The sequence below is a fragment of the Anas platyrhynchos genome, chromosome 3, assembly GCF_047663525.1.
Source record: "Anas platyrhynchos isolate ZD024472 breed Pekin duck chromosome 3, IASCAAS_PekinDuck_T2T, whole genome shotgun sequence".
NCBI classification, from domain to species: Eukaryota; Metazoa; Chordata; class Aves; order Anseriformes; family Anatidae; genus Anas; species Anas platyrhynchos.
In genome coordinates this window covers 41,040,448-41,065,766 of record NC_092589.1, presented here as the reverse complement: position 1 = coordinate 41,065,766, position 25,319 = coordinate 41,040,448, and the positions used below count along the sequence as shown (strand labels likewise).

At 44.5% G+C, this 25,319-nt stretch overlaps 1 long non-coding RNA gene across 19 annotated transcripts in view; it reads right to left on the bottom strand.

Annotated features, from left to right (window-relative positions):
• Positions 1-24,022, bottom strand: part of LOC101794992 (uncharacterized) — a 138,720-nt gene extending 114,698 nt beyond the window's left edge. For 16 of the 19 annotated variants that reach the window (XR_011808239.1, XR_011808222.1, XR_011808234.1 and 13 more), the window contains exon 1: positions 22,657-22,976. This is a non-coding gene — a long non-coding RNA (uncharacterized lncRNA). The other 3 variants (XR_011808227.1, XR_011808225.1, XR_011808226.1) reach the window with 3 other exon arrangements.
• Between the last annotated feature and the right edge of the window lie 1,297 nt (positions 24,023-25,319).

Here is a 25,319-nt window from a genome sequence, read left to right as displayed (position 1 = left end):
CCTAAAAAAAGTGTCAAGTAAATCAATAAACATTCATTTTCAAAGGAAACTAATTGCAATTGCCTTTTGTTAAAGTCTAGTTGAGTCAGTGTTGCCTGACAGATTTTCTGTTTTTCAATGGCCTTCTCCAAAGCCAAGTATACCAGTATCCAGCCCGATACATTAGCCAATTTTTACTTTTCAAATTTTTAAAGAGGCCTGAAGGTGGTACGTCTTTTCTGTTCGAGTCCCAGATTCTGTATTTTTGTTACTGAGAATTTCAGCTTTTATTTAATACACAGGCAACATGAATGTTTTCATTTATTTAATATTTCCAAATGAAAATAGAAAATGCCAAAGGTGTGAACAGGAAAGGCTCAAAAGCCAGACAAAAACATCCACATTTCAAACTACCAAGTTCTCTAACACAATTTTATGACTCCTGAATGGATAAAATTGGTAATAATTACTAATACCAACCAGTCCAATCAGAAGTCAACCCTAATCCCCAATCTTGCATTCACGCAGCACCACGCATTTGTGGGTCGTAACCCAGCACTCAGCAGAAATATTTTCTCCACATTTTACAGCTCCTCTTAAGACTTCATTTATAACATACAGGATTGCAATACGGCTCTGATTTTACTGCTTTCTACAATACTTCTTTCCAAGCAAAATATTTATGCAAGATGAACAAAATACCTTAAACATTGTTTTTGAATAAAACTATTGAGGATTCTCATAATGCCTACATGCAGATACGTTCTGTTGTGTACTAGAGTACACCTTCAGTGATCCCACCAGTGCCAAGATGTGCACAGGTGTGGTCCAGGGAGAGGAGTGCCCTGCTCACAGGAGATGGAAGAGGTCAGCTGTAAAATATGGTAGCTTCTGACTTGGGCTCACCCAGTGACATGGAACAGCCCCGAGACTCAGAGCAATGCATGTGGTGAGAATACCAGCTCAGACAAGTCTTACAGGGAGCAACACAGGGTTACTAGTGACAGTGCCAGTACAATGCTTACGCTGTGAAAACCTACCTGGTTGTGGGGTTTTTATGGTCCCAGAATGCTGTTGCATTGGTATATGGATTGCACCAGAGGAATATTTCATCCTACTGAATGCGAGCAAGCTATCATTACAACTAAAACCTTAGTGTTTTGCTACCTACCTATGCAGAGTCCCAAGTGAAATCATTGTGCCTTCAGGTGGCCTCAAGGGTGAATGCTTTTAGAAGAACAGACTACTATTAAAATAAAAGGGGAGATGAATATGTAGCTACATTTCACCCAGTCACACAAACATTTCACACACATTACAGATAGCACTGGCCTATAACTAAGGTCACTCAGGCTTGGCATTGTAAAATTCTACCAGTTAACAACTTTGCTAAATAGTTGTTGATGGTGCAGAAATGTTCCATACTAGCCATCTGCTTCTGGCTGATATTTCTGTTTTTAAGAGAAAATTTCAACTGTAACAGCTTTGCATTTTCTGAAAATGTGATTAACAAAACAGTCGTAATCTCTTTCCTCCTCTCCTCCCCCTATCATAATTTTTGTAATCTTTTCCTTCAAATAGTCCTAGGTATCTACCAGTTCCAAAGTAAAGAAATGAAACCTCTTCTCTGGTAGTTCAATCACCAAACAAAACAGAACAAAAGTTGAAAGAAACCAAACAGAGCTGCACAGTCATTAAAAGCATACTCTGATCTCCTGGGTGAACCATTTGACGCTATGATGCACTTTGCAAAACTGCTGAACATTCACATTAACTAACATCAACATATAACGTGCTTGGACAATATCCTAGATTTACAAAACACCACCAGCACAACTTTGGTCCATACTTTGGATCTACACAACAAGGACAATGCATCTTTCTCTTTGCTTATCATCTTACGTGAGGAAAAGAGCAAGTAGGCAAGAATTTAAAGATATCCACCTATTCACTCTACCTTCTGCTAGAGATTATTGCCCCTGTTGCAGAAGCAAAGATGACCTTGCTTCCACCTTTCCAATTCAGAGTTGACTTTACTTGCCCTGGGAGGACGCTGCCTCCAGCTACCTACACCACCCTGCCACCCAGCCTAGCTACGTAGCAGACAGCAGAAAGGGGAGCATATGCACCTTCCACCATCGCAAGTCACAGATTAGCATACTTATTTAAACTGCTGGGAGCAGCTAACATTTGGCCATGTGCCTCCTTGCCACCTCTACTGGAGAGCAGCAAACCACAGCACAGGAGCAGTTCAGACAGCCAGCAGCAATCCTGGCGGTGCCCCCTTCTTATCTAGGCAGCAATTTTGTACCTGCCTGGGGCAGTGGAAAAACCTTGCTCTGGCCCTGCAGATATGCTGTGTAACAAGGTGATATATTGTAGTGGTGACATGAATTATTTTAGCTGCTCTGAGCGAAAGCATAAGCTCCTGCAATGGCCTGTGGTAACATGGTGACTGTTTTGCTACAAAAGCAATGGCAGCAAGAGGGAACTCTGCTAAAGTGAACCATGCTACTCCCCAAGAAAGGAAACGTGCCACTGAAAGTGTATGTATAATGCATATATACACACACATACGTTCCTTTACATCTGATCTAAACTACTCCAGCTCTGCACAAACATGATTAACATAAAGCACTGGAAGATGAATGCTTTAGACTCTGATAGCAACATCTGGGGACACCCTCCACCCCCCTGTGCTGCCTGCAAAACTCCCCTCTGGTACTGTTAAAATGCCATCCTGTCACATCTTACCCAATTGTCCACCTTGGCTAACATCCATGTTTTTGAGTACGTGGCTCAGCCTTTCAGCTTAATTAACAGACAAGAGGGGAGTACTAAACAAGACTTCTCACTGTTCGTTTTCACGAATTCTCTCACACCCCTTTCCCTAGTCACTGTCTGCATTTACTCTACTTTGACCATTTCTGACACACAGAAGTAAACGAGCCCTAGATCTGCACAGCAACACATCTATCACCCGTTCCACATACACACACCGTCCTTTCACTGAGCCTACAAAATTCTCCTTCTTGACAGTGAGCAGCAACCACCCGCAGACCACACTGCTCCGTTCACACATCAGCACCCAAAGGTAGGAGAGTGACACCCAGCAGGAATGCAGCCAAGGAGCATTTGTGTTCAAGTCATGCTTATGGCAGGACTTCAAGTGTTACTGGACCAGCTGTGCTGGGGCAAGGTGAAGTCACCACATGTAACGACATACAGACTCAGAATACAGGTGGCAGAAGAGCTGCACAGAAGTATGTTTGCTTTGCAGATTTCACCGGTGATGAGACATTTGTGATGGAAGGGACACACAAATCTCTTTTCTGGTCTGCAGTATGAGACAGAGGAGAAGGAAGCCTTGGGGAGAAATAAAATCAGTATCCAGATAAAATCTATTCTACCTGACACAGTCAATATCTTTGATACAAATTGCTTTGTGATGGATGAGATGTAACAATTCAGTAGATAAGGAAACAGTTGGAGAAACGTAGACACCTAAAACACAAAGGTCTTGTCGGTGAAATAGGTGCAGAAAACCTTGCCTTCTGTTTTTTCATGTACTTTGAGATTTCCAGTGAAGGATGCTATATATAGGTAGTATTTTGCATACTTGAGCTGTTAGTGACTTAACTCCAATCTTCACTCCCACATGAGATGCAACCATGTTCCCCTCTTAAGGGACTTCAGCTTTTCAAACATGTCTCATTGGATAGTTCAGGTAGGAATAGTTCAGCAGGCTTAGCTGTGGTCAGAGCAGGTTGCCCGGGGTTTTATTTAGTCCGGTCTCTACAGCCTCCAAGGTCAGACTGCACAACCTCCCTCAGCACCTGCTGCACTGCCAGACTCACAACCCCAGGGCCTTTGCTGCCCAGCTGCTGTCCCCAGCCCCTCTGTCCTTCTCACAAGCAGGACTTGGCATTTGTCCTTGCTGAGCTTCATGAGGTTCCTGCAGGCCCAGCCCACCAGCCTGCCCAGGTCCCTCTGGATGGCAGCCCAGCCCGCAGGTGTGTTGTCTGTCCACCCAGCCTGGTGCCACACAAACTGGATGAGGTGCACTCGTCACCTGCTCCAGCTCGCTGAGGGAGGTGTCCAAGAGGGCAGGTCCCAGAGCAGACTCTCGCTGTGTCGCATTTCTCACTGGCATCCTGTGGAGTATAACCCATTAACCACCACCCCCTGAGCCTGATCATCCAACCAGACAATTGCCCATCTAGATGCCCACCCTAGTTTATGTACAAGAACACTTCAAGACAGTGTCATAAGGCTTGCTGAAGCAGACAGTAACGACAACTCTCCCCTCATCCACAGACAGAGTCATTCTGTCAAAGAAAACAGTTGGGATGATCATTTTGATTTACCACTGGTATATCCAGCCTGGCTGTTCCTAGTCACTTTCTTCACATGCCCAGAGGTTTGCTCCCAGAGCTGGAAGGCCACATCCCCCTCTGCAGCCCCATCTGAGCCAAGGCCTTTGTGTCACCTGCTGTGGACAGCACCATCACCCACACCAGGCCCTGTTCTCCCTGGGGCAGAGGACATGAACCAAGGGGAACAGCTTTATGCCACACCAGCTGAGCGGGTGGGGACATGCCAGGCATTGCTGCAACCTCCAGCTGCCCAAAGCAAGCCCGAACCTTCCCCTCCCAGCCTCCAGTCCCCTGCTGGAAGTGTTACAGGACCTGACTGAAAGCAAGACCCTGAGGGGAGGGCCTGCTGGTTTTCTTTGTACAATGCCTCCGGCACCACGCTGCTCCAGGACAGGGTGCCAACACCCCACAGGACTGCGGGCAGCCGGGATTTAGTGAGGAGAAGCCTGTCAGATGCGGCCCATTCAAGCAGCGAGACACGAATACGCAGTGAAAAGGGAGAGGGGAAAAGGGTTCATCACCTGGCTGTGCTGAATAAAAACAATAAAAGGGAAAAAAAAATGCTTTAATTGCCTTGGGACTTAGCAAACAAACAGTTGATTTTGAGTCTGGGAGTTAATGCCAACACAACAGCTGGCCTTCAGAAGGGATTTACTAATATAGCAACTTGTAATTAACACAAGGTCATCACTAAAAATTACCAGGCCAATTTGCTGTTAAATAGCTTCCTCCAGGGGATGTTGCCCTGCTGCGGTGCCCGTGAAGACAGACAGCCTGGGCAAGAGCCGCGTTCCCCTGAGAAGACACCACGTGGGGCTCCACATCCCCCTGCACCTCGTCACGCCAGGTCCCTCTCTCCCCTTGCTGCCCCACAGATCCAAGCAGCCTTCTGCTCCCTTGCAGACGGATGTGCTACGATACACACACACAGAAGAAAGCTGCGTGACAGCCTTGGGGCTTGTTCCACCCGCATTCCCTTCACCTTCACTTGCCCAGGCGTCGCAGCTGCATAAGGAAATGGCGACCGTAGCAGCAACATCCCTCACACAGCTCCCTGTGAGGCACTGCCACTGCAGGTTGGGGCTTTCCCAAGTAACCTGATCCATAAATCGCTTCAGCATGGAAACCTCCTGCTGGGATGAAGTCCCTGTAAAGTGCAAGTTTCAAGTAACCAATGGACAGGAATATTTCATTTCTTTGGCTGCAGAGTTTCTCCACTTCCCTCAGCTACACAAGTTCCTGTACTTAATTTTAGGCAGAGGGCTGGATGGCACTTCCACAACAGTGCTACCGCTTCCACACGTGTCCTTCTGCTCCTCTTGTGTTGGTTGACGAGAAGCTCAACACAAGCCAGCAATGTGCACTCACACTCCAGAAAGCCAACCATATCTTGGGCGGTATCAAAAGCAGGGTGGCCAGCAGGGTGAGTGACGGGATTCTGCCCCTCCGCTCTTTTGTGAGACCCTACCTGGAGTCCTGCATTCAGCTCTGGGGCCCCCAGCACTAGGAAGATGGGGACCTGCTGGAGCAAGGCCAGAGGAAGGCCACAAGAATGCTGGAGCACCCCTCTTATGAAGATGGGCTGAGGGAGTTGGAGTTGTTCAGCCTGGAGAAGAGAAGGCTCTGGGGAGACCTTACAGCAGCTTTCCAGTGCCTAAAGGGAACCTGCAGGAACACTGGGGATGGACTCTTTGTCAGGGAGTGGAGTGATAGGACAAGGGGTAATGGCTTTACACTGAAATAGGGTAGGCTTAGATTAGATATTGGGAAGAAACTCTTTACTCAGAGTCTGGTGAGGCCCTGGCGCAGGTTGTCCAGAGAAACTGTGGATGCCCCATCCCTGGAAGTGATCAAGGCCAGGCTGGATGGGGCTTTGGGCAGCCTGTTATGGTGGGAGGTTTCCCTGCCCATGGTAGGGGTTTGGAAGTAGATGGGATTTATGGTCCCTTCCAACCCAAACCAGTCTGTGATTCTTTTGCTCAGGAGAACAAACCTAGCTCTCCACATCCCAGCTATTTGCCTAAACTTCCCTGATGTCACTCACAGTTTCAGTGCACAGACCTTGATGTTGGAAAGTTTCTGTACTACAAGGGTGGTTAAACGCTGGAACAGACTTCCTGTGAGAGGTGGTTGATGCCCCCATGCCTGTCAGTGTTCAAGAGGCATTTGGATGCCTTCAATAATATGATTTAACTTCTGGGTAGCCCTGAAGTGGTCAGGCAGTTGGGCTAGATGGTCTATGAAGGTCCTTCCAACTGAACTATTCTAAAACACCCAAATTATCTCTTTTTCCCAGAATTCAAAGAAATCTTCCTGTGAAGTAAGCCAGCAAAAACTACCCTTTATCTGCCCCAAGGCTGGAGGCAGCCTGTGTTGATAAGTGCCTTTTGTCTTTCAGCATCATGCTTCAATGTTTGATGAAGTTTCCAGCTCTCTGCAGTCGTAGGCAGCCTTCACAAGAGGGCAATTGCAGAGGCCATTCCTACTACCAGGAGGCAGATGAATGCTGAGCTATTCAATCACCATCCCCATGTGCTCCAATCAGTACAGAGGCAGGATAAAAGCTTCCACAGGTGGTTGCTAGATGACTTCTGCTCCTGCTGGATGACGTTGCAGGACTGGTACCTGCTGCTCAGCCCTACCCACACAGTCTGCTGATGGCAGGCTGGGAGCAGAGGGAACGCAGACAGACTGGCACTCTGGAGGCAACTGGAGGAGTTCGGGATAACTCTTACCTCCAGGCTCCTACCAGGACTTTTGCAACTGAAAGGATCAAGTTGGTACAGCTGTAAAGCAGGGAAGCTAAGCAAAAAAGAGAGGGCAAATAACAGATGAGAAAAAATATCCACTTCCATCCATTACTGCCATACGCCAGCAGCAATTGGCCCAGTAATTTCATCAGCCTTGCCCCAGCATCTACCAGCACCCCAGCATATCAAGGTACAGGCTCGTTACCTCTGTACACCCTTATGCAGAACAGAAAAAACATCAGATAACTTAAGAACACTTGAATATCAATTTCAGATGTGTTTCCTTTGACTGCCTCCCCTGTGCTTCATTTAAAAGTATTCAAAAAGGAATAGCGCTAGCAGTTCAGAAGATATTAAAAAGTCTTTCTAGTAAAATAATTACTGTTCAAGTTGGTTTAGGCATGAGGAACTGGGTTGCTCAAGACCAAACCCTACCCTGTGCGTTTCCTCAAGTCAGTGGACTTGCTAAGGCCCTTGACTCTAGGGCAGCATTTCAAGTTGTATGTTTTCCAGTTCTGCAACAGACTTGACTTTAGGGGTAAATAAGCTCCTTTTCAGTCTTCATTCAACATGCAAAACACCTCTCAGTGATCTTGCTAAACCGTTCCTCACAGGGCAAGCAAATAAGTGATTCTTTTTATCCTTTCTGAAAATTTCATATTCTTGAATCTCTTACAAGTCTGGGAAGGTGAAATTTGTTCGTAAATAAGGTCCTGGGAAACACACATTGCCACAGCTTGGCAGGACCACAGCCCTGAATGGGTTCTTTCATTTTCAGGGTGTTTGGTAAGGTGGGTTGAAGTGCAAATGGGAGTTTTGATAGAATATTTCAAACACAGAGCAACTAGACTGCTACAGTTACCTTTACCTAAAAGAGACTTGTATAATAACAATAGTGATTTTTCAAACCATTCCTCCTCATACTTTCTAAAGTAAGCAAAAGTGCTTCAAAAACTAGCTGCAGTGGTATAATTTAGTCTGGTTAAGTACAAAGTTGGGGAAAAAAAAGTTAAAAAAAGATGACTTGAAAAGGGTTTGTAGCAGATTAAGCACAACAGATCCCACACGTGAAGTTGCAATTAGAAAGGTGTATTCATTTTCCAATTTCTTTCTGTAAATTGCCCTGTAGCACCGTTGGTTTGCCAAAACTGATGCACCTACTCCTGATCTCCACGAAGCCTATGTAAATTTGTAGATTTATGACCTTTATGAAGAATCTTTGTACCCTCACAGAGATCACTAGGCTGTTCTTGGTGGTTTGGCCACAAGAATTCAGTTGTAGCACTGGTGTCTGTATTTGGAAAAAACTTGTAAGACTTATAAGCAAGAACCAAAGTGATAAAATAGTTCAGACTGTTAATAAAGCTGTCTGATCTCCTCATGTGAGCATGCTGACAGTAAAACCACAGAAGGAAGTGACAGATTCAAGAGGATTAGGGGCATAACATACAGCAACAACCACTTGTCTCTCCACGGTGCCAAACACCCACTAAAAGACAACATAACCCGTAGCGATTCTTGCCCTTCAAGGAAGATCTTGGAGCATCCCGGGGAGAACACAGCCTCGTTAATGTGACACTGGTCTACATGCAACCTGACCTGAAAGAACCTGGAAGCGAAGCTCACACAGAGCTACAAGTCAACCCCCCGCCCCACACTGAACAGAAAGAAACTGTTTCCCAAAAATTAATGAAGCAGGCCAGTGCCTGAAGTTGCTGAAATATCAGCATCGAGTTAAGGGTAGGTTGAGTCTGTTCCTCACAGGCTCAGGTTATAGACTCGTCTTCAGGGAATATTTTTATCCTACCATGAACTGTATATCTGCAGTACTTTTTTTTTTTTTTTTGAAAGGATTATTATTGCATGGCATATTCCAGGTCAGCTGTTTAAACTGTCAGATATCTAACTGAAGCTTAAACAGGAAGGAAAAAAAAATAATTTTTTTTTTTTTTTTTAATTTCTCCTGCCTATCTCAGGTAATTTTTCCCAGAATGTCAAAGCTAGAGAAGACATTAATAAATATAGCACCGATATCCTGTCGTAACTGTTTATTCTGGCCAGATAAAACCACATTTGGTGGAAAAACATTGATTTCCTTTCAGCATCATAGCCTGGAACAGCAAAAGCTTTGTTTATAAAAATCCAGATAGCTTTTTTTTTTTCTCCAACCTGTCCAGTTGGCTTATACATAGCTCTTGCTGTAGGAGGACAGAATGACTATTTACACTCTGAATTGCAGACCACCTAATTCCTGCAACTGAACTATGCCCCACAATGCTGGACTTATTCTGGCTATGGATTAGCAAGGGTTCAGCATCCTGCTTACCTGAAGGTGGTAGGTTACTAACTTTTAAAAATTATTTACTGTATTTATGGGAAGATGCTTTCACGAGATAGCTCAAGAAAGTCGCTGCTGTTGTTCAAAAGGCAATCTATGTGCAAGAGAGCCACTGGAGTTGGGGCAAGACCAGCTGCCAGGCATCTGGCAGGTTTGTTGGTATTGGCACACGTGCTGGATGTCTGGCAGTTAGCTTTTGCATCTGTTAGTTTCAGCAAGAGCCATAGCTACATCAAAAGCCACAAAGGCATGTCCTGGTTATTTTTCATGGTGTCTGCATTGATCTAACACATTCTAGGTTCACTGCCCAGGTTTGGCATTTGTTTTGTTTTTCTCCTGAAAAAGAAAGCGTGAAATAAGAATGCAAGTGCCCCAGCTTGCCTGGGATGTCTGGGTGATAACTGGAAGAGACCCACCACTTACACACCAGGACTTTGCATTTTGATGCAAATGTGTGTTTGTCAAGGTCCTCCTCTGCGGCAGGAATGGCAGTCTCAGAGACAAGGCTGCACATCACCTTCTCACACTGCAGTGTCCATGAACAATGAGTAATCCAGATTAAAAGATAAAAGAAAGTTTCTTTTAACATAACTCCATGTGTTTTTAATTGATTTGGGGCAACATTATCCTCTATTGGTGTTTAATTATCCTGTAGGCTCGGTGCTGTGGTGAACATTGCTGGCCAGGCTACAGCTACTCATGCTCTTCCCTGGATGCCAGAGAAGAAAAGCGAACACTTCACTAAAAAACAGGAAACCACATTTTAGCAAATCTAGAGCCTAGTTTCACGAGCATCTCGAGGGCAGCAATAAGGCCACATTGATCCTGAGCACACAGCCTGGTCCCATCCAGCTGCTCACCCCACATCAAGACCAGCACAAACAACCGGGAGGCCACACAGCAAACTGGAGCAGGGGAGCCAACCTCAGCAAAAGCCCAGTATTCGGGCCGTATTTGCTGAGCTGGTTTCCTTTGGATCTGTTTCCTAAGGCATCTTCCAGGCACATCAGTGCGGGCACAGGCTGGTGATGTGCATGGGGCAGGGAGATGTTGGGACTGCTTTTGGCAGAGGGTGCAGCCCCGGGGCTTGAAGGGACACCCAGCAGGAGTGCCACAAGCCAGTACCATGGGGTCATTTAGCTCTGCAGAGGTGCCAGGGACCCCAGCCCTGCCTGTGCTCTGAATCACCTACTGTTGGCTTTAATCTTCGCAGTTCCAACAGGAAAGCATCGCATGGCTCAAGTCACACCAGTCACAACTCTGAGCATCTGAAGGCTGAGCATTTTCAATGCTGAGGATCCCAAGTCTGTGCCCCTCACAAGCCCTGTGTGCACAGTTGTCCTTGTGCCTGCTCCAGGGGTTTCAAGCACACACACATTTTACCTTCCCAGTTAGAGGCTGCTCTCAGAAGTTTAAGTCCTGTTAGCAACACTACCTCAGCATCTCCCTTCTGTAGCAGTGGGGTGTCTGGGATTTTCACATCATTATCAAAATATTCCTGCCACCCATCCTAACAACTCTACAATGTTTTACATTGATAGAGCTGCATTTCACTAGTTGGTCAATCAGGTGTCTAAGGTGATTTTGCTCAATACTCCATTGCTTGCCATCACTACACAGCAGGTAACAATTTGTAGTCACATCTACGCTAAGAGAAGTGAGGGAGATTTTCTTTGGAGTTGGACCATGAGGAAAAATTAAGTTTTCATATTTGGAAAATATCTGGTAAAAGAAAGCAGAAGAACACCACCCCTGGTAACTTTATAGGACAAATATAGTCAAAAAAAACCAACAAACACAAAGCTATGTAGCTCTAACTCACTGCAAAGTAAGCCAAGACATCCAGATGTACAGCAGATACTCTGTACACTTCTGAACTGCCATGTCTTCTTTGTAGCACACTCCATATTGCTCCCTGTTCAGTCACCTCAGTGCCACTTAATTTCTGATGCCCTTGATGGGACAGCAGGAAACCTTTTTCTCTTAGTTTTCTCAACTGGGCACCTGAGGTTCTTCAGAAAATGGGTACATCTCCCATATAGCCTCCTTGCACCCCAAAAGCAAGAGTCGTGGCAATTCCCCCTCCAGCGACCTCTTTCACTTGCATGCCTGAGCAAGAAGGGACGTTTTGGCCTTGCTCTGGTGGTTCCACCATCCACCTTCCACAGCCTTCTTGCCAGCCTGGGAACCGGGGAAATGAAGCTCAAACCTTAAGTCAGACAACAGGCACCATTCAGGGATAGCTGTTTACACTAGCTAAAGCCTTACAGCTGCAAGCGAATGAATCTTGGGCAAGCAAAACAAGGCTTTTAACACTAAGCCACGGTAAGACCACACTCAGCAGCTCAGGTTTCAGTAACGGCTCCTGCGAAGCTGTGCACGCAGGCATCCACTGCAGGTGCCCCACAACCAATCGCCTAAAGGAGCACCCCTGGTATCACCCCGAAAACAGCCACCATGCTCCATGCTCGTTTCATGCCCCAGCCTGGAGGGGGTTTCTGCGTTGCTAAAGGTGCATCTCCAAAATCGTAGGTATGTCCTCGGAGTTCACTGATAACAGCTTACACAATACGAGTTTGCAAGGAACTGTTTTTGGTGTCACGGGCCATTAGCCGCAAGGGATGGCGAACAATCAGACTCACTGGGAGAGAGTTCATTTACATTCTGCCACTTTTCATCTGTCCTTTCAGAGGCCTACAGTTAATCAAACCAACACCCCTGCTTTCTGTGTCACAAATGCAAGAGAGTAGCCACTGTACATCCTCCCCGCTATTCTCTTGCAAATGGAGCCACAGCAGAATTCAAAAGTGGTGCACAGAGGCTGAGTGAATTATGCATTTGGCTCCTCTCAAAAGCCAAGGAACAGCTCAAATGCCAGATTTTCTTAAAAGCAAAGCATCCCATCAGCAAAATGACACTGACTGTCTGTATCAGGGGTAGTGGGCTTTTTTTCCTTTCAGAAACAGCATCCATTCATCTCTTGTTGTTGTTTTTTAATTAGAAAAACTGATAAATACAAAACCAATGCGTGAAAACAAAAAAATAACAAAGACACATTTATCTGCTAAAGGGAAGTGGCAAAGAGCAGCTGTCCTTTAACGATCACCAGGCACGTGAAATTAATCCACATCTTCACAACAAATTTAAACCAACAAAATAAATTAAAACTCGAGTCAGAGCAGGAGCCCAGGTGGGGAAGGAAGAAGCAGAGCTCCCTTCACCCTCAGCCTGGCCCATCATCTCTGCAAAAATAAGTACCTTTGTGTGGTGCTGTTGCAATTACTCTCTCATCGCCGTTTCTGAAGATGAGATAGGAAAGCCACTGCCCCGTCCTGAACAACGGGCGCTTTGCACCACTGCAGTAAATCAATAGCCCCAATTATTCGTACAGGGTATGGAGACATGTGGTCTACAAGTTTAATTTTTAAATTTCCATGAAATACATGTGTTTAAATATAGCATAGGGAACAATAGCACATTGATCTGCTCCTTCCCCCCATGTAAGCCTTTTCCATTACTGGGATCCAGTCTTGCACTGGCAAAGCTCCCACCGAGTCCAGGGAGCTGTGCCCGAGGGAGCGTTGCCGCGTTCAGCTGCTCATCTCACCACCCGGTCCCACAGAGACGACCAAGGGATGAGGCATTGCACAAGGTTCAAAGCAGAGGAGCTGCTGCTGAGGTGGAGTGAAGGAAGGGATGAGCCTTCCCTCACTCCCAGTAGCCCCATCCCACAGACAGAGATCCCCTAGAAGTGCTGTGGGGCGGATTAAGGGGCTCTGAGGCCAGAGCTGCCCCCACATCGCAAGCTCTGGATGTGCAAGCACTCAGGTGTGGAGAGGCAGCACATTTTCCCCTCTGACTGACTGACTGAATTTGTTTCCAGCTTCACAAAAGCATATGGGGCCCTCTGAACATCATCCAGCCAAGGCTCCCACAACTTCAGCGTTTACAAGTTATTCAAACATTGGCAGAAGCAGCTTACCTAAGTTTTAAATCACAGATTCCATGGGTGCAAAAAAGGTAGTTGAACACTTTAAAGAGCACTGTACACCTCATTTCAAGAACGGCTACAGTGAGGAAAGGAATATGATTAGCTTTATTTATTTTGTGAAAAAAAATATCTATGAAGATCCCTGCATCCAGATGTTTTCTTTCTTTGAAAAAAATAGGGTCTTTTTTTTTTCCTGTGAAAAGATCTCTTAAAATACAGACCATACCACACACAAGGATCAGTTGTGTAGGTCAGTAATTTTAACATTCTTATCTCAAAAAACAAACAAACAAACAGCAGAAAACTCCTGAAGGGTTTTTGTTTGTTTGTTTTTTAAGTTTTCTAAAATTCAAGAATTAGGCCTATGAATTTGTATTCCTTTACACAAAGCCTTGGATTCTATTATAGTATGAATGGCATTTGTGACCCTCATCTCACATTTTTTGCATAAGCAGAGTTCAAGGCAGAAGGACAAGTTTGTGTATGTAGACCGAGTGATGCAAGGAGAGGTAACAATTAGTGTCACATGGATTATATGCCTGTTTCCCACAGTTTTCCTTGAGCTGAAAAATACCCACCACCACCCCCTCCACACACGCTGTCTGTGCAGCAGTACCCCCAGCTCCTCACCAAAATCCAGGCATTTTACACTCAGCATGGCAGAAGCACACAAGTGCAAAACAACAACATCCAGAAGCTAATCCCTGTTCTGGTGGAGCTGCAACCTAAACAGGGAGAAGATAACACTGTTAGCCCATTTTACAGAAGTGGAGCTGAAGAGCAGGCAGATTAAGGATTTGTATATACTACGGCATTTCAGTTTTGCTTTCTTCCATGCTTTGTGTAGTTTGTTTATTTAGATTGCAACTCATCAAAACAGGATTATCTCTCATTTGTGTTTATAGGCTGCCTAACACAAAGAAGCCATGAATAACTCCACAAGAATTGCTTTTCAGACAGCAATAGCTACAGGTGATTAATAATGATGCAACTACAAGCATGTAGCTGGCAATACTGTGTTTTCTTTTCTGGGTTACAGAGATTAATACTTACAGGCATGATCCAGAGATACTTATATAAACAACCTGCACAGAGAGGGAATACAAACAGTAAGTGCCTGCTCCTGGGAGCAGTGCGAGGACCAAATACCTGATGTCTCTTTTTGAGAAGAGAAAGTAAGCTAGGACAAAATGCCTCTCCAGAAGTACACAGAAGTACAGGTCTACCAACCCTTGTCTTGAGAATGGGAAATGGGAGGAGTGGAAAGGAAACTAGTATTAACCAGCACAGACCTGCTGAGAAGCAAAGATGACTGTTGCTACCCCTTGCTTACAAGGCATAATTATTATTATTGTAGTCCAGCCTCCTACCACTATCCATATTACCTACACGAAAATGCCAGTATGTTGGCATTTAGGGTCATCTAAGTGGCCCGATGCACTTGAGATGTTTATGTAGGGTTTTTAGATATGCCAGATTTAGCTGCCCATACGCTAAGATGGATAAATGGCATTAGACACCTATGCTTAGGAAGCCAAACCTCCCCCCACACAGCACCTAGACATCAGCTGCATGCACATGTCGTGAGATGGGGCCCAGGCAGTGAGCTCACTGCAGAACAAAGCTGCCCAGCTTCCCACAGCGGGGCCTGGGAAGGAGGGCAGCACAAGCAGGCAGCAGCACATAAACTGTGTGACAATTCAGAACGATGATTCAGAAGCCTTTGCCTGAATTGAAGCACAGAAAACTAACTCTTAGAATAGCAGAGATCCCTTCTGTAAAGCTCCTGGAGTGTAAGGGAAGTAGAGTTTAATGGGGAAAGATGTATGAAATGCAAATAATTAATCAGATTTAAATACAGTGACTACTCAGGGCATGAAAACACCCACTGTACTATTATATAACTGGACTTGAAAATACTATAGCATCGTTTTTGTTAGAAATCATGGCTCAAACTCGCAGTCTTCCCACACAGAAGGCTTTGAAAGGAGTGACCTATGACAACTGAGATTATAAACAAAGGCAATACATTAAAAAATAAAAGCCAACAACAAAAACAACACAAAAAAATATTTCTTACTTATGACCCGGAGATCATTTACTTTGAAATCAGAACCTCGGGCAGATACTCCACCATGAGCACAGCCCTGAGGAATGCTGAGATCAGCCATCAATAACTCTTTTCACAAGACAAGTTCCCTGAGGGCAGAAGGATAATACCAAGCTGGGTGGTAGTTTTTGAGCAGCTGGACACAAATTGGGACTTGTCGGTTGTTGTTCCCAGGCGCTGCATGTCAAATTGGAATAACCTGTTGTGCTCTCCCTTATTTTTTTTCATGACTGGCTGCAGAATCCACAAGAGGCACCTGTTGACTCCTGGATTAGTTTCCCTGTGATGAACAGCTCTTATCAATCATCACCCAAAGAGAGGTTTCAAAATAATAGTTCTCCTCCCTTTCCCCACAGTGAGAGACATTCAGCGCAAATGGCAACTTAACTGCGACCTGCTTTTCTGACATCTGAGCTCTGCTGAGAAAATTTCTTTGCCAAGTGGATTTGGAGGCTTCTTGCTGTTTCCAGTACAAGCTACAAAAGCCATTCCAGGAATCAAGTTCAAGAAGCTGCCCAGATGGAGCCGAGCAGCGCAGGGCACATCGATGCTGGAAGTGCCCGTGGCACATCTAGTCTCCCAGATGCACCAGGCCTGCACTGGGGTTTTCTGCAATTCCCATCGTGAAACACATACAGCTGTCCCCGTCATGATCAACAAGCAAGTCAAACCCATCTATTCACATAGCCTTGAGAAAGGCCCCGTTTCATCTGGCTGCCCGCAGCACAGAAGGGGCAGCTGCCTGGAAGTGCTCTGTGGAAAGCACTGTGCCCCACATGGCGTGACAGGCCACAGGACATCACAGCCAACAGCTCGCCTCCTCATCAACACCAGCTCGGTGACACCTTTGATTTGGGCCTTTCCATAGCTAAAGGCTCCCTAGGACAGATGAAGGCCGCAGACACCTCAAGCACCAGTGCTGGCGAGGAGAGCTAACCCCAAGCTACCTCATGCACATGGCAGTGGTCATGTTGCTATTTGTTCCACACACAGACACCACCACTGAAACATGGTGGAAACCAAGCCCAGCATCTTCCACACCACCTGCTTGAGGAACACTTATATAGCAATGAAGATTGGCCTTTCCCTTCTCCCTTTGCAAGGCAGGCCCACCTTGGAGTCAGTCCTTCTCTCATTAGAGCCTCTGAGACCCCCTCAGTGAGGAGCAGGCTCAGCATCCTCATCTGCTGTTTCTCTACATCTGCCCCTGTGGAGATCTAAGAGGGCTTGATAGGCAACTTGTTGCAGCTAAGCTGATGTTTTCATGTCCATGCAATTCCTCATCAGCATGTCATGTGTTTGACAGAGAGAAACACATTAAGAAATCCTAGAGAGCACCACAAATTTCCCCAATAACTTGCTAGGCTGCTCTTAACAACAGCCTTACAAGTGACAGGGCTGCAGCAGGGGACAGCCCCTCTCAGGCCTCAAGCCTTAAGCCATAGAGAACACTGGCAGTAGGGCTTTCACCTTCGAAAAAAAATTATTTTTTTCAGCTCCAGTTGTTGACTGCAAAATAATATCAATTGTAGACAAGTTCCATAGTGGATAAGTCAAATTAGCACTTGGTCTTCTGAATTTATGAGACAGCTAAACTACTGTCAGTAGAGCCCCATGGCAGGGGGCTGGAACTGGATGGGCTTTAAGGTCCCTTCCAGCCCAAACCAGTCTGTGGCAAAACGGGGAGCAGGCATCAGTCCCTTAGCATGGACAAATCCATCTGTTACTCCCTAGATGCAGCCTATACCCGCTCAGCATTACAGTGAGCTCTGTCAGACAAACATGAGCTCAAATGAGCTCAGGCTAAATACCCCCTGTGGGTTCAGTAAATACAAGAAGAGCAGCCACTCCCTTTCCTAATCCCCTAAGATCTCACATATAAAATAAAAGCTTTAATTAAAATATTTTTTTTTCTGATTCTTAGTAAATAAATAAATAAATGCTCATTCACTCGATGTGGCCTGCAGCTCAAGTACAGTTGTTCTGGGTGGTCTGCAAAGCACTCAGCTTGCTGTGCAAAAAGGAGTATTTTAAGAACAAACCAGTGGGGTACTGGAGTGTTAAAAAAGATGAATTAATGTTAAAAAAGTCCACTTTATGAAGCCATACACAGAATGCAAGTGTTGAAAAAATAAATAATAGCTTCCCCTACCTATTTATTTTCACTTGTTATGCCAAAGTCATAATTCCTTTTTATGTATTTTGAGGATAAATACTAATCTTAATATATCATCAACATTAGAAGGCTTATTCTCTGGGACACAGGGTCACTGGAAAGCAAAGACCTAGAGTCACAAAACACAGTGGTAATAAAAACCAAGAACTCAACAAGTCTCTTTTGTTTCAGACAATCAAAATGTTTTTGCATCCCAAACGTGCAAAACAGAGCTTAATCTCCACCTTAAGTCCTGAGAGAATTGCAAGATTCTTACCAAGGCTTTGGAGACTGCGCTTGCTTTCTGTATTTGTGGGTGCATATGCACACCAATTTAACAATGCTGAATCGGGAAATGAAATAATTAATTTTTCTACCTCCTTCCTATCAGAGTGTAGTAGCTCCTGCTCTAGGTATAAGGCTTCCTCTTCTAAAACTACGCTACACAACTTCTCTTATTCACCAGAATTGTGACACTGTCTGCAGTAACAGCAGTTGGCTACTCTCATGTAGAAGTGCAGTTCACATAATTTAGCCCCCAAAGGTGCGCACCTCCAGTATCTTAACAGCCATAGAAGTGAATATGCCCGTAAGAGAAGAAACACAAACATTCATTTTTTCCTGTAGTTTTCAAAATGCTTTGAAGAAACAGGTATGCAGTGGGCTGTCTATACTAAATGGAAATAAACAAAAGGAAGGGCAAGTCTGGACAAGGTGACAAAAAAAATAAAAATAAAATAACCCAGCAGCCTAAAGCCCATGTCCCAGTACTCACACCACTATCTTCTACACTAGACACTGGGTATAATTTTGAGCAAGTGCAGATTCCCCCAGAACTAGCATTAGAAATATTGAGGCAGCAAGTGAAAGAGTGAGCCACTGTCTTCCCACTCTCACATTTAATGACATCCATTGTTTTTTCAAAGGGTGCCTGCTTATAACAGGTCACATCTCAGGTGATCTCCCTTACAGCCATGCACTGAGGATCACTCCAGGTGCCATTCCAATGCGGGGATGCACCTTCTCCGTGTTAAGGCCCAATTTGTACCTATTAGAGCTCAAAACACCCTGCATATGCTAACTGCAGTCAAAAACTTCCAGAGAGATACAAGTGCCAGGAATAAAACAGGATTTTTCTTCAAGTCACTGGAATAGACAAAATCCTGCAGCCCAGCTACAAAGACTGCAGACGCAATTGAATCAAAAAGTTAGGCTTCCCCTTACAAGCAAGATCTCAAGAGTTTCCAATAGTAGAAGCAGTTTCCAGAAGTAGAAGCAGGCACGATGACCTTTTGTTGGTTTCCAGCATCTTTAAATCCTTCAAAAGAACTACTCTCCCAAAATCTATGACAACTGAATAACCCCTTCTTAGAGGTGGCACCAGTAATAACATACAGCCAAGCTGATAACCAATGTCAAACCATGCACCAATTATAACCACCAAATCTATGTACAGGAGACACCAATCTTTCTCATGTCCCATGGATGAGTCACTTGATGGAAGGAAGGGGAAGAAGAGAGGGGAAACGGCATAATCTAAAACTAACCTGGTTTCTAATATAGTGCTGCAGATTGACAAGGGAATATTGTAATCCTGTCAGCAGATGCAATTCTATCACATCCACCTAGGAACTGGCTTATGATGAGGTCACCTCATCTCAATACTAACACAACAATGATCAAGTATTCATCATGGCAACCACCACAGTTTGTCCAAAAGCAAGCACATCTAGATCTAAGTCAACACCCAATCTCTCCACTTATTTCAATATCAGACAGTGGAAAAAATAGGGATACAGCCTACCTGGTGTCTAACAGGAAGAAAAAACCTACTGTGAAAACTGTCCCAGCATAGACTGATACGTGAAGCAGACTTGTTACTGGTACAGGAGTAGTTCTCAGTTTCCTGCACTGACAGGGGAACGAAAGTCACAATGAAATCTCCCTGAGTGTGCAGAGACGAGCCAGAACAGCGATTGCTTGAGAGCTGTGCAATGCCAAGCAAAATCCAGCACTCCAGGTTAAGTAATTAGGAGATTGGCAAGTTAATCATTTTGGGGCATGGCATGTACAAAGTTGAACTAGACTAGAAATAAATTGCATCAAGAATGGTAAAGCAGCCACTCCAAGGAAATGCCATGGAGCAGAATCAGATGCCCGTCAATTACCAAGTGATTAATAGATGTTCATGTATAAAAACCCTGGAAATACAAGGCAGATACACACTAACATTTTTCAGATGCAGGAAGTTTGCCTCAGAACCATAGATGTTTCTTCTACCCCTTTACAAGTGATACAAAAGCTCACCTTGAACAGCACATCAGCATCTGCTGGGAATTCTACAGGCAGAAAATAATGCAGTAGACAAGTGCTGAACATCACTTGTTATATTGACAATGACTTTAAAGAGGGTGCAGTCACAACTGTCTCATTCATGGGCCTGCAATAAGTGGTACGCGTTACCTGTCAGCAAAATACACAGCATGATGAGAGAACATCACGTAGCACAAGGGAAACACTACCAGAAAAACGATGATTTTACATAGGACTCTTCAGGAAACAGAGATGATGACTGAGATAATGAAACAGCCTTCCACAAGTCACTGGCTTGTGCAATTAACTGATTGGTCACTCATAACACCATTTATCTGTCCTGACACAAGAAGCATTACCTCTATGAGCATCTTGTATGTCATAATGTGCCAGGCTGTTTGCCCAGATTGGAGCCAAACAGACAGCAGGATTCTCATGTTGCTATTATTAAGTACTTGTCTACTTATTTCATGTGTATTTATAATATATAATCTATATTTAAATATATAAACATATAAAACAAATATGTATGTGTGAATGTATACAGCCACATATAAACCAGCCCAGCTAAACACAGGCAACTCTTTCATTTCTACAATCATGAGATCAATAAACTGCTCTGCACAACTTGGAGCAGGGTACAGCTTGCCCACCATCAAAATCCAGCATTCCTGTGAATAACACCGGGCCACATATTTTCCATAAGGGAATAAACAGAAAGACGAGGTTAATGCTCAGAATAACACATTGCAAAGAAATACAGCAAATAGGTCTTGATGCACTTATGCATACCTTAGGTCAAATAAAGCAGAAAAAAAAAATATGTACCTGCCTTACCCCTTCGTTCATCAGATCTTCCATAATTAAATCAGAACATACACAACAGGGCTGCAAGGCCCATTCTTTGTGGATATACCACAGTCATTAGCCAACTCAAAGCTATTAAAAGGAGTTTCACTTTAACACAACAGGTCTTAAAATGTCCATCGATGACTACACATTTGGAAAGGTGTCGATCACGGTTTAGTATATTCAATGATGGAAGGAAACGACCACTAAAGCTGCTGAAGATCCACTTGAAGATACAATTATTCCCAACTTCTTTTCCCATAAGTATGCCTGAATCAGAGTTGGCAAGACCACAGTAAGACACCAAAGCCAGGCAGAGTGGCTGACATAAACAAAGGAAACCTGCCAGCATAGGACACCCTTAGGGTGTGGGGTCCAAGGACACTGGCAGGCCGTGCACTTGGTTGGAGGAAAACCATGTAGCGGTGGTGATGGTGGCTGGGCACAAGAGGCAGCAGCCAGAGGCTTTAGTACTTATTGGGAGACAGACATTTCTCCATATTACCTTCTGTGCCAGCCCTGCTCAGTACAACCCCTGCAAAATGAGGGCAGAAAGAAATGGGGAAAATAGCTTCATCCACAGCTAAATCCCTGTTGCACCTGAAAGAAGAGAGCACTTCTTTCCCCAGCCTAGCCAAAGTTACAACTTTCAGAGCGAGCACCAGCAGGGACTGGGATGATTCAAGGGAATATATCCTGTTTAATTATGGATTATCCCTTTTTCCTCCCTCATTCATATTCAGAAAGAAAATTCTCTAAAAAAGTCCAGAAACACTAAAGAAATAAGAGCTCCAATATATGTTGATAAGAAGGTACCTGTAACAACAGGGCAGTTTCTAATGTAAGGGATATACACAAACAGTATCACCAGTAAGGTGGACAGCACAGAAAGCATCACAGCCCTAAACATGCAGAAAGAAGATAAACCACAAATAATCTGAGGTTCATCCCGGTCAAACGCCCTAAAGTTTAATCTTTATCCAGACTTGACCATTTTCTTCAGGATGGTTAAAAAACAAAAGACAAAACAAACACAACAACACACCACCGCACCTCAGGCAGATCGGATTTCTCCAAGACTTCCAGAATCTTCTAATTCCAGAAATACCACAGCCCACGCAGGCTGCTCCAACCCAGGCACAGAGCAAACTAGAAAGTCGTTTCGTTTCAGAAAAATTAAGCAGATTTGGGGAAAGAATAAAAAATAAAATAAAATATATATTTAAAAAGCAACAAATGTGGTAAGAGAGCTGAACTTGAGCCCAGGCTTGCCCTGGGCTCTGTCCAGCCTGGGTGCAGGTCCCCATCAGCCCTCTGAGGGAAAAGCTGGGAGCAGGCACGGAGCCTCAACACAGCTCTGCCCTGCAGAGCTCCCTGTTTGAAAGCAGCTCCTCCACACCTCACAAAAGCAGTTTTATCAAATGTCACCACATTTACCAAACAAGCTGGGACCTCTCTTTCATACTTTTCTAAGCCATCTCCCAACACCAGCTGCGTAGCTGTCGCACTGAGTACAGCCCAGTGCCATTTGCAGGAGTGGCCAAGGCTGAAGGCCTTCCCTCCTTCTCCTTCTCCCACACTAGAATCCAAACACACGCCTGAGGCCAGATGCGCCACTGATGTTATGAAATGCCAGCAGCAGCAGGAGAGAGCTCCATCACCACAGATACCAGCACTCCCCTAGCTTCTCCACCCTTCCTAACTGCTACAAAGAATTGCTCAGAAGTCATAATTTCCATTCTCCAGAAAGCATAAAATTCCTTAGAAGTGAGCTATTAAGAAATCACGTACTTACCCATTTTAAGGAGAGGAAGCTGGAGGGTAGTAAATCCAACGTTTCCAACCAAGTGCCTCCAGAAGCTTCCCCTGGGGTAGGTGGGGCAGCCAAAAGGCCACAGGAGCTGCAGCAAAGGCACAACGTGGTGGATGGGCACCTGCTCTTCAGGGCTCCTGCCTGGAGCCAAAGCCCAGGCAACTGGTTTCCCAGCCCCCCTGCCACAAAGCTGAAAGCCACAGCATGGCAGCACCCAGGCCTTACAGACACCTGGCTCTGTGCAACCCTGAAATCCAGGCAGCACGCCCTGCAGCAGACAGAAAGGCAGGTTTCAGGAAAAGCTTTACCTTTACTTTCCCCACAGCTCACCTGGACTGCTATGTCTCTGCATACTGTTTTGAAGAACAAGCATTTTCACCTGGGCTTGATTGAGCTCAATTTAACAAGATGGGGATCTGCTGGAACACCCCCATCCCTGAGCACTGTCCAGTTTGTAGAGTGATGGGCTGCTTGCCTAAAAAGCTAAATATACTAAGAGGCTGTGTGATACTAAATGCTGTTATGGATTACTTCTTTTATGTTGGATGTGGCAGAAGGGGAAGGGAAACTTGTATACAATCGTATTTACAGTTTCCTCCACTTTTCTCTGTGCAGCCAAGGCAACACGGCCGTCCTGTGGTTTCTAACTTACAAGATGCTGTCCTTTGCTTGCATAATGCTGGCACAATCATGAAATAATATTAAGTTCTGTCTTTTTTTTTTTTTTTGTAATTCTAACTGGCTGATTTCTCCCTACTTCTTTTTTCTTTTCTATTACTAGCTCTGGAGTTACGTAAAGTACACTTCCTGTAATTTTAAGGAAACTTTTTTGAGATGCTCAGTACTTGCTTTTCCACCTGGATAATACTATCTGCTCAACCTACATGAATTCCCCACTGTCTGAAAAATTGTTCTTTCCAATCAGTTTTTGGAGTTGTAAGGTGAAAACACTCCGTACTACAAAGTGCAATTTAACAAAAAAGAAAAAAAAAAAAAAAAAAGAGGGGAGAGGGAACAACCAAAACCCAAACAGGTCCTTTTCCCCCTCATGTCTCCTATGTTATCAGAGGACTAAGAATTTAACTACACCAATGTTTTTCTTGTTTTTTTTTTCAGTATGCCTGTCCCTGCTTAAGTACCAAATTTCAGGCACTGTGTCAATAGCTTGAGGTGAGGGAGCATCTCACCTGGAACCAATGTTCCCTCATTTTAAACCAAATGAATAAACAGAATACCAACCTGCACCTGGCAGGTTACTGCCTTCTCGAGACTTTGAGGTGATCATTTGAGCCTCCTGCTACACATCTTAGTAAAAAACATGGCCAGCTGAGCTTGTAGAGGCCCTATGAGACCTCCTAGGCAACTCGTAATAGAACTTTAAGTATTGGATTAAGATCCCCATGTTAAAGACTGCAGGAGCAGTCTCTGCAAAGGTAAATGGTATTTCTGAATAAGACAATTAAAATCAGTGAAACTGGGAGCAGATATGTCTCTGATAGGGTAGAGTAACAGTCACAAGTGTCCTGCAAGGATCTGAGCAGGATCCTGCCCCTCTTGGCCTTACTGTCTCAAAAGGGTCTCCTCCAGATTAAATCCTAACTCTACTCTGACTTACACTCTTCCAAGTTCAGGTGATAAAAGCAAGCTGGGAGAACAGACCCATCCTGCTGCCTACTACCACCTTTCTGCAAGCCCTCTGACAACAGGCTGTACCTCTTTGAGAGCAAGAGCTCCTGAAGGAAACACCTCAATACTGTTTTCCAGGATGTTGAACATGTGCAGATAATTCAGTGTTCTGAGATGTTTCAATAGCATGCATTTTAAGAAGTAAATCTACAGATCTCATTTAAACTGACTGTCTTTATACCTTTTACTTACACTGTGTCCCTTTTAAAAAGTAAATAAATAAATAAATTGTATTTTATTCGTTCACACCAAAGTAACTGCACCTATTCTGTAGTAAACCACAAGCAACTGCTCCCTGGAGCAGCAGTTTAGTACTGCCTCATTGTATTTTGGTATACCTGCTGCCTCTTCAAAAGCTGGTATTTACCAGTGGTTTGAAAGAATCCCTTTCTAAACAATTCACCATTGGTCTTGCAACAGTAGCTCCAGCTCAACGGCGAGTCTGCATTCCTGTAATTACTTAAAGAATAAGAAAAAATTAAGAATTTACTTAAGAATTCCCACCAAATCCTACTAACTCTGCAAGTCAGTATTTTGGGACGTACTTCTTTTAGTCATACTGCTCCCCAGGTGTCCCTCATCATGTACCCATACCCACTGTTGGATGGGAAAATGGAGAGAAACTCTATAATGAGCTGCTGTCATCTTCCTCAGTAGAGCTGGAGGTTTCAAGTGTATCAGCCCTTCAGCTTTGGATTGTTCATTTGTGAAGACTGAAGGGTTGTATTATGGGAAATATTCACCAGCCCTACGCTTTGTTCACCATCACCAAAAAATATCCGTTGCAAGCATGACAGCCATGAAATTCCTACCTTACATTTTGGCTTGCATTGTATTTGCAGATGGAAATGTTCCCCATAAACTGAGATGCTTATTTCTTGCTTTGTAATGCTCTTGCAGCAGTTTTAGTTGCAAATCATGTGCTATGAATTCTAAAACCCGTGTTGAATTCCAGTTTA